Source organism: Anser brachyrhynchus (assembly GCF_964034855.1).
Source record: "Anser brachyrhynchus genome assembly, chromosome: Z".
Lineage (NCBI taxonomy): Eukaryota > Metazoa > Chordata > Aves > Anseriformes > Anatidae > Anser > Anser brachyrhynchus.
The window spans coordinates 53,468,032-53,477,615 of record NC_137697.1 but is presented as its reverse complement, the minus strand read 5'-3'; the positions used below and the strand labels follow the sequence as shown (position 1 = coordinate 53,477,615).

The 9,584-nt window shown below is 37.7% G+C and overlaps 1 long non-coding RNA gene across 3 annotated transcripts in view; it reads left to right on the top strand.

Moving 5' to 3' along the window:
* Positions 1–929: 929 nt before the first annotated feature.
* LOC308185304 overlaps positions 930–9,584 on the top strand; it is an 83,507-nt gene continuing 74,852 nt past the window's right edge. For 2 of the 3 annotated variants that reach the window (XR_013943276.1, XR_013943277.1), the window contains exons 1-2: positions 930–1,516; positions 3,930–3,986. This is a non-coding gene — a long non-coding RNA (uncharacterized lncRNA). Of the gene's footprint in view, positions 1,517–3,929; positions 3,987–4,322; positions 4,536–9,584 lie in introns of all 3 variants that reach the window. The other variant, XR_013943278.1, reaches the window with a different exon arrangement.

Sequence of the window (9,584 nt, the reverse complement as noted above, 5' to 3'; positions counted from 1 at the left end):
GTCAGGGTCTCAGCCAGAATAAAGGAAATGAAGTGCAAACTTGAGTCATTTTTTGCTCACGATGTTGCGTCTCAGACTCAAACAACTCCATTGAAAGTGGCCCAACAAAACCTTTAACTCATAGAGAATTACCTATTTAATAACTTTCATCAACACAGTTGCATTAAGATGTTACCAATTTGTTCATTACTAACCTTTAAGCAGCAAATTTAAGAAAAAAAAGCACAAAATAGAAAATAAGCTAGCAATAAAATAGAAAATTTCAGAAGGGAAGTAACCTTGAGAGACACTAAACTTTATTACATAATGGTAATTGTTAGTAAATTCACATTTTTTTAATAATTTTTTCTTCGTTTATTTATTTTGCTTGCTTCTGGTACAAACTACAAACTTAGATATAATGGTCAGCTGAGAGCAATCAAATTCAATAAAGAGAGAGAGTGAGAGAACTTTCCTAGAAAGGTAATAGCTTTTTAGTGAACAGACTTCAACAGTACATGTTCATTTTCATTCAGAACAACTATGTGCACATAGCTGGTAATGTACCTAGCTAGGATGTACCAGAAAGAAAAGTTTCACTTATGTAAAGAAAAGAGAGTCACAATTCACAGTTCTTCCTAGCTAGATTACCCAACCTTTCCATTAGTGAGACAGGAGTGATACATCTTAGATAATTCAGGGAGTTTCTGGAAGATTAATCAATGAAGTTTGCAAAAACATTTTGAAGCTGCAATGTTCAATATGTGCTAAGTGCTTTTATTTTGTGGCCTTTAAATACTTAGTAAAAGACTGCATTGCATTATTGTTTTAGTGCATCCTCTCACATACCTTACCAGAGAGGGAGGAAAAAAAAAAAAAGTTTGTCAAATATGTACAAAAGAAAACAGAGAATAAACAAGAAAGACAAAAATAAGGAAGTGGTTGGATGGTATTCTACTCTATGCATGGATCATGTGATTTCATCACATTCCTGCAACAAACCTTTGGACTTAGACAAGTGGTGCATTAAATACTGTCATGGAGATTCTTGCTTTAGTAGCGTACAAATATAAATTCACTAATGAAGAGTAGTGAATTTCAGATATAACTCATTTAGCACATCTGTGCAAGAACACTAATTTGTTTAATTTAGACTGTACACGTGGCTTAGTGTTCAAAAGTTACATTAAGTAAAAAACGGTCCTCATCCTTTTAATATTCCAGACAAAATATTCTTTAAATATTTTTCACCAGAGTCAAATCTAAACTGAATCAGAGGCTGAATTCACAGAAGGTGAAACTGATTAGAAGTGAAACAGTTCGGAAGGTTACAGGTGCTAGTGTTGCTAGTGGGAGATATCTCCCTGACATGCTAGATACAGAGGCAATTGACACCAATGAGCGATCTGTGGTCCCTTTCTCAGTGTTTGGCTATGTTCTCAGCTGCTTGGATTGCTTTGCTATGCCTTGAAGCACTTAGAGGAACAAAACCAACCACCTCAGACTGTACTTCTGTTCCAGCTCAACAGAAAGAGAGGTGAGGAAGTGAGCAAGGGCATCACAAATTAAAATGTTCCTTAGGTGGGCAATGACTTGATGTGTAAAAGAAAGGGCATGGCTTTCCAAGGTTTCTAATAGGAAGTAAGAGGTACAGGAGCCTGGAACATATATTGAGGTTTTTGCTTATAGCAATGGGCTGTTCAGTAGATAAATGGGACTTGGATTTGGAGACCTGGTTTTGGGGAAGGGTAATGAAGCAGAAGATAGGAGGAGGGGTTGGGAGAATGGAGAAAGTTAGTTCGCAGACCCACCTCCTTCTCTGCGTGTGTGTGAAGAAGCATTAACCCAAGAGCTATTACTGCTCCATATCAAAGGGGATTCATTGTCCAACATTTTTCCTTGTTCTGTCTTTTCCCTTCTTTCCACATGTATTGACTGTATTTTGAGAAAGTGTATGTTGCATGCTCTTATAGAAACATCAGAACAACTTTTAATTACATATGTTGTAATGGCTTTTCTTCAGGCTAATAGTTCTCATAACACATCATACCTTAAGAACACCATTTTCTAGTCTTAGACTGCATTCAGTGTAGAGCAAGTCCTTTCATCCCATTTAAATTACCTCCAAACTCCATTTGCAATGCTTTAAGCAAAGTAACTTTCAATCTATATCTTTTGATTGGACTTGTCTTGTCTCTGAAGCGTACAAATCTCAGTTACATCTTATAAAGATTATTATCTAAAATTATTTTGGTTAGAGTTAGGACTTCTGCTAACTAAGGAAAAGCCTTTCATCATAATTTTCATTTTTCTTTGCTCTCATTTTATGCTTCCAACATAAATCTTACCTATGCAGAGACAGCCCAAAATATGCCAACCTACAAACTGGGAAAACTGATGTTTATCAAGGATGTGGAACTCTGGATATTTATATACAATTGTCCCAGATAAATCAAAAGGTCACAAAACTAAAAGCTTTAAAACTTCATGTCTTTCACAATAAGGCTGCAACTGAGGAAATGGGGGGGGGGGGGGGGGGAATGGGGAGGGATGGGGGTGAAAGGGATGTGAGGAAGTCAAACTGAATTCAGGATCTATAGTGTTCTGTCTGGATATACTGTTTTCCTTTGATAAAGATGTCACATTTTGTCATTTCAAAACTACATTTCTATTACAAATATTCCCCAGGAACAACTTTAAACATCTAATAAACATCAAATCACTTCATCACTGAGTTTATTCCTGGCTATATATTCTCTATGGCACCTTTAGGACAAATTAAAATTTGCCTTTTTTGATAAGCAACTTGGGTGAAATGTGTCATCTTCCTTTTGATATACTGTAGGTGAAATGTGCGTAAAGAAGCATGCAGAAAGCTTGTTTACCCTTCTATTTCTCTGTGATTCTTCTTATGCTTATTGCTGAGCTTGTAGCCATTGTGGGCTCTTAAAACCTGAAGTTGCAACAAACTAATGTGTCAGGTTTTCAGTTAAAATAAATGAGTTGGGCTTCTCCCAGAGACAGCAGCTTTACAAATGAAGTTTTATCATCCATTCTCCTGGTATTTTTATCTGACCAAGGATGACTTACCTGTACAGGCTTTTCTTTTTATCCGTTCTTATATTTCAAAGCTTTTTTTTTCTGTCTCAGACCTGACACTGACAATCCTTTTGTGTTCCTCTTGGTGCCTCAGAGGCTTAATGGTCCAGCACAGTAGCTGAACCTTTAGAAATTTCTTCTGTGTCTCTGCAGAGTCTAGTTCAGTAGGGGCCACAGAGCTGTCACCATGAAAAGTGAGAGGCCCCTGTGGTTAAACGTTCCTTAGTGTTTTCATTTCTGAAAGCAACAGCAGAATGGGTAAATGGATTTCTTTCAACCACACTGTTGCCTTACAGCTGTCTTCTTGGGGTTGTGTGATGGGGTGAGGCTGTGAGAGGAAGCTGGCTAATTCCCTTTACTTACTATGGGTGATTCATTTGATGAAGGGCTTGATAGCTAACAATTTCAAAAAATCAATTATTGGCAAGGCTATTAATGTTAAATACTTAAATGCCTCATATAATAATGTAATTTAAATGCAATTAAACAGTTATTAAATGTCAAATATCAATTAATGATTGAAGGAACATTCACATTTACTAACTGAGTAGAAAACTTGGAGCCATTGTGATGACCACAGTGAATATGGAATTCACTACAAATAAAATGTTTGGAGATTTTGAGGTATTTTAAAAGTAATTTTCCATGCAGCTTGCTGAGAGCTAAATTTTCGTATTTTAAAATGAAGCTGTAACTGCTCCTGCAGATATTGCCATGAATAATAGCCTGCTGATTTTAATGGCAAACAGACATGTGCTACTTGCAAAAGTAAAAGCTTTGCAAGTTGTAGGCATTCATCCTCTTGAGAAACATTTATGTTTTTATTTTACATGATTATTTCTTTCTTTCAGCTTGTGTTCCATGGTTCTAACAAATGAAATATGGGATTTCGCTTACTTCTGAGCCTGGTAATTTGATTTATTTTATTTTTTTTTATATGGTATTGAGTTGAGATAGGGTTTTGGTTATATTGGATAAGCCTGGCTTATGTAAGCCTCACTGTTAATGATTCCTTATAATTTTTCGTGTATAGTAATTTCATAAATGTTTTATTAGGGAGACTGTTGTATAATGTTGAACCTCACAACCTTAAAATTCGTCTTATTGATATTACGAATTTGCATTGTATGTGAGAGATTATTTTATTTATTTATTTTGTAATAATGTATAAATGTCTTCTCAATACTGTGTTTTCCCTGTTTCTTGTCACCATGCTGATGCTGATGAACTAACACATATGGCAGATGGCTGAGAAACCTAGCAGTGGACCTACACTTCACAGTCTGTGTTATATAAGGACAATACACAATCTACAAGGAAGTGGTATTTTAATGGTTGTTCAGCTGCAAATCCAATGAATCCTAAATTATCAAAGCTTACCTTTAGTTAATTATACAGCAGACACAAACAAATCCAGGAAATTCCAGAGGCACCCAGAAGATAACTTTTTCTTACAGGTACTAAGGGATCCAATAAGGAAATATGCCCTCTCCAAGCTGTTGTATGTAAATACAGATTATCTCATTGGTGAAGTGAGGATTGGTGGCCTTGACCGCAATGATCATGAAATTGTTGAGTTTAAAATCCTTGGAGATACGGGAACACCTGTCTGCAGATCTGCTACCCTAGATTTTGGGAAAGCAAACTTTAGGCTGTTTAAGGGACTAGTTAAAAAGGACCTGTAGGAATCTGCTTTCAAAAGCATTGGGGTCCATAAATACCAGACACTTTATAAGAGCCATCTTTTAAGGGCACAGGACCAGATAATTCCAACATGTCTGAAATCAAGCAAGCAGTGCAGAATGCCAGGTTGGCTGAACAGCAATCTCTTCCTGGAAGTTTGGTGGAAAAAGAAAGTGTGTGGGTTTTGGAATCGAGGTCGGGCTACACAGGAGGACTAAAAAGTTGCTGCTTACCATAGTGGGGAGAAAATTTGTATGGTCAAAGCTCTGCTGGAGTTGCAGCTGGCCAGTACTGTGGTGAATAACAAAAAAGGCTTTTTGAAAGTATGTTTACAGCAAAAGATGGATTAAAGAAAACATTGGTCCACTACTTAATGAGGTTGGTCACCTTGTGAATAAGGATGAAGATAAAGCTTAATGCCTTCTTTGTCTCTCTCTTTAACACCAGTGTTAAAGTTCTTGGGATCAAGTCTTGGGACCTCCAGAGCCTGGGCTGGAGGACAATGACTTGGGGGGGGGTGATGAGCTCCCTGTTGCCATTAAACATGTATAGGATTTTCTGCTGCAGCTGAAAGCCCAGAATTCTACGAGGCCCAATGGAATTCATCCCAGGGTACTGAAAGTGTTGGCCAATATTATTGTGAGATTTCTCTCAGTTATTTATCAACAGTCTTGGGAATCTGGAAATGTTCCTGTTTAGTGGAAGCTGGCAAAAGTCATTCTAATTTTCAAAAAGGGAAAGAAAAGACCTTGGTAATTATAGGCCTGTCAGTCTCACTTTAGAGGCTGGTGAAATTATGGAGACGATTATTCAGGGAGTTGTTGAAAAATACTTGAAAAACAATGCAGTTATTGATCAAAGCCATCATGCATTCAAGAAGAGAAAGTCATACTTTACTAATGTAATGTCCTTTCATTATGAGGTTACCCACCTAGTGGAAGAAAGGAAAGCAGTAGATGTCAAGTAAATGTCTTTTTTTTTTTTTTGAATTTTTATTTTAGCTAAGCTTTTGATATTGTCTCTCACAGTATTCTTCTGGAGAAAATGTCCAGCATTCAGTATTGTATGTATGTATGTATACATTATTTACAACTATGTAATAAAATGCATCAAAAACCCAGCTGGCAGGTCAGGCTCAAAGGGCTATAGCAAAAGGGGTTACATCAGGCTGGAGACCAGTCACTTGTGGTGCTCCCCAGGGATCCATTTGTGGTCAGTTCTCTTCAATGCTTTTATCAATAACCTGGACACAGGAGTTGAGTGCACACTAAGTAAGTTTGTGAATGATACTTAATTTGGAGGAGCTTTTGATCCCCTTACAGAGAGATTTTGATAGGTGAGAGCACTGAGCAATCACCGACCCCATGAAATTTAACAAGAGCAAATGCCAGATTCTCTGCTTCTCAAGTGCAGATTATACCCTCTCAAGGTATAATCCTTGATGAATTAATAGAATGGGGAACAAGTGGCCGGACTGCAACCCTGCAGAGACTGATGTGCAGGTTTTGGTTAACAGTAATCTTAATAAGAGTCAACAATGTGCCCTGACAGCCAAAAAGGTCAACCGTCTCCTGGAGTGCATTAAACGCAGTGTATCTAGTTGTTTGAGGGAAGTGATTATGCTGCTATAGTTTGCACTGGTGCAACTTCACCTCAAGTACTGAGCGTAGTTTTGGGTGCCACAATACAAGAAGGATATAAAATATTAGAGTGTCCAAAAAGGGACAGCAAAGGTGGTAAAAGGACTGGAGGGCAATACATATGAATAGCTGAGGATACTTGGTTTGTTCAGATTGAAGAGGAGACTGAAGTGTGACCTCTGCTGTTTAGAAGGTCCTTATGACAGGTAGTGGAGAGGGACATTCTGATCTCTCTGGTAACCAGTGATAGGATATGAGGGAATGGCTTAAAAATGCACCATGGAAGTTTAAAGAGTATTTTAGTAAAAGGTTCTTCACTGAGAGGGTGGATGGGCACTAGAACAGCATATCCAGAGGAGTCGTCATGGCCCCATGTCTGCCAGTGTTCAGAGAGTGTTTGGACAACACTCTTAGATACATGGTTTGACTCTTAGGTTACTCTGTGTGGAGCCAGGAGTTGTACTGAATGGCCCTAGTGGGTCCATTTCAACAAAGAACATTCTGTGATTTTAATTTTCTCCAGCTGGAAGAAATTAAGGTGTTATAAGGAAGTGTTGTGTGTAGGGGTGAAAAAATAGTGGGTTTGTACTTCTGAGCTGGGACATGAGAAATTTTCCATCTCTGACTGGAGATTTCTACAGTGTTGCTATCCTACTAGGACTGTGAAGTGAACCTATTTGGTTGACCCCCTTACTTTTTACTTGGTGATAGCTCTGCAAGTTGTTTGCAAGGTTTTGTGATATTTATGAAACCTGCTGTGCTTGGAAGGTTTGCAATATCAGGGCCTCAATACTAGTAAGAATAATCTGCCATCTGTTTTGTTATATTAGCATATAATTTTAAAGGAGAAAAAGAGCAGCTTCAGATACCTACTATGTATTGTGGCTGGTAGTCTCTTGTGCTGCTTTAAAGAGTCAGAAGATAGTTAATGAGTGAGTAATACAATACCGAGCAATTAAAAGTCTTACAGCAAGTATTATCAAAAGGAGAAGACGACTGACTCTCTTATTTCTGCTGTTGTGCCAATCAAATTGAAACCTTAGTTCATGGGCAAATGTGATGTAATGAACCTCCACTTTAGAGATTATTTTCTGTCTTTTCTTTCCCTTTTACTCAGCAAATTAAACACCAGTTTCTAAAACCTTTAACTCCACCTTTATTGTCTACAATGAGCAACTGAAGCTGGAGGATTTTGAGAATAAGGCTGTGTATAGCAGGAATGAGAACATCTGAATTCTGCTCTCAGCTGCAGCATTTGGGTTACAGAAGTATTGATGGAAAACAATTAGAAATGAATGATTTAAGAATTTTTTCGTCACATCTGAAACCTGGGGACATGACTGATAAGAACAAAATGTTTTCAGCAGGCTCACAGGCTATGACTCAGTAATGTAGATTAATATTTTGAGTATTGGAAACATGCACAATAACAGGAGTCAGGAGAGACAAACCATGCTTTCTGAGACTTATTTGAATACCAAGTAGTGATCATCATTCAGCATGTAAGAACTACAAATAGCTATCATCTTCACAGAAGCCAGTGAGCACTACCAGATTTGACAGACAGGTGGTTTTATGATTTCACAGGTACATTGGGCTGCCAGACAAGGAAGCATAAGATTTTGATAGATTAGGTGAGAGTTGTAAACTGATTGTGGCTGATGTGTCAGGCCCCTAAGATGCCTTTTATGTTTTGTTTGAACAGCTTGACAAACCTACAACATTGGATGGGCTTTCCTGTTCTGTTATTGTCATTTGAAATTTGCTGTCATATGTTTGGGATCCAGCCCATGTGTTGTAAAGCAGCTGAAGCATGAGGTTATATAAGGAAAGTTGGTGAAGCAGACCATTCCTGCTCTGCCCACTACAAAAGGCTGTTATGAGTTTTCAAAAGTGCAGGCTGCTGGCAGCACAGATGAGAGCAGGCTGAATTGTTGATGCGATTCTGGCTGGTGGCAGATATATTACCTATATACCACTGAATAACCAGACATGCCCTACTGTAGTTACATACCTCTTCATGTTGATTAACTGGCATGTAACCACAGAAGAAGTCATATGACCAGCAAATTAGCCAGGTTTTAATCAAACCATTGTTTATGGCATTTCAGACAGGGGAGGAATGAAATAGCTAATCCCTGTTTATGCCTCTGATCTAACAAATAATTGTAAAAGATAATTCTAAATGTAGAAATATCTTTCAATTGTAAAAGAAGAAATTTGTGGGCCAAAGTTTTGAAAAGTAGCTTCTTGGTGTTTGGAAATCTGCTTGCACTCACATATTGAGCCCAGTTACTGGCAGGCAAAAGCAGTTTGACTTTGCTCACACAAAACTTGTACCAAGCAAATGTTACTGCCAGGAAAATGCAGGTGCAATCATATGTATTGACAAAGTGGGACTGATTTAAAAACCTTTCAAAATGTAATCCAGAATGATGCTTTGATCTAGATGAGTTGCGTGACTTGTTGGTTTTGTGACTTTCTATGTTTCCTGTAGTGGAAAAAAACTCTTTTATTAACAGCACTGCTTTGAAAAGGGCTCAGGAGAATTTTATCAGGAACCTATACTTAGGCAGTGAAGCAGGCACAGTAGCATCTGCCCCAACCCCTCTCACACCAGATGAATATGTGGGATGACAAATGGGAAGAAAAAAGCACAAACAATAATAAAAAAACATATTTGTGAACACTTTGGGTACAGGAAAAGGTACCGTCAAATGCAAATAAAATTTAAGAGAAAAAGACAAAGACAGGAAAAAAGGCAAAAACAAATGTTTTAGACCTCAGTTTCATCTTGAAACGGCTTGGTTCTACAAGAGCCTTTTTATTGGAGGTGTAATTGGGAATGAAATTGTTTCAAACTGAACTGATATACAAAACAGCATAGAAGAAATCAACAAAATAAGTAGCAACAAAACATGAAGATTTTTAAAATGTTAAAGGAGCTCAAAACCCAAACAACTGAGCTAGCAAACTCTAACATGTAGCTTTTTGATTAAAGCTGTCTTAATGTCACAGAATTAGAAGATGGTTAATGCAATGCCAGTTGTTGAGGGAGGTTCTGTGAGAGGTAATTACAGGCTAGCTGTACACAAAATATTGCTAGGCACTCTTCTTAAAATGGGATTATTGTTCATATGAATAAATGGTAGACACTGAGGAATAGTTAAACAGATTTTGCCT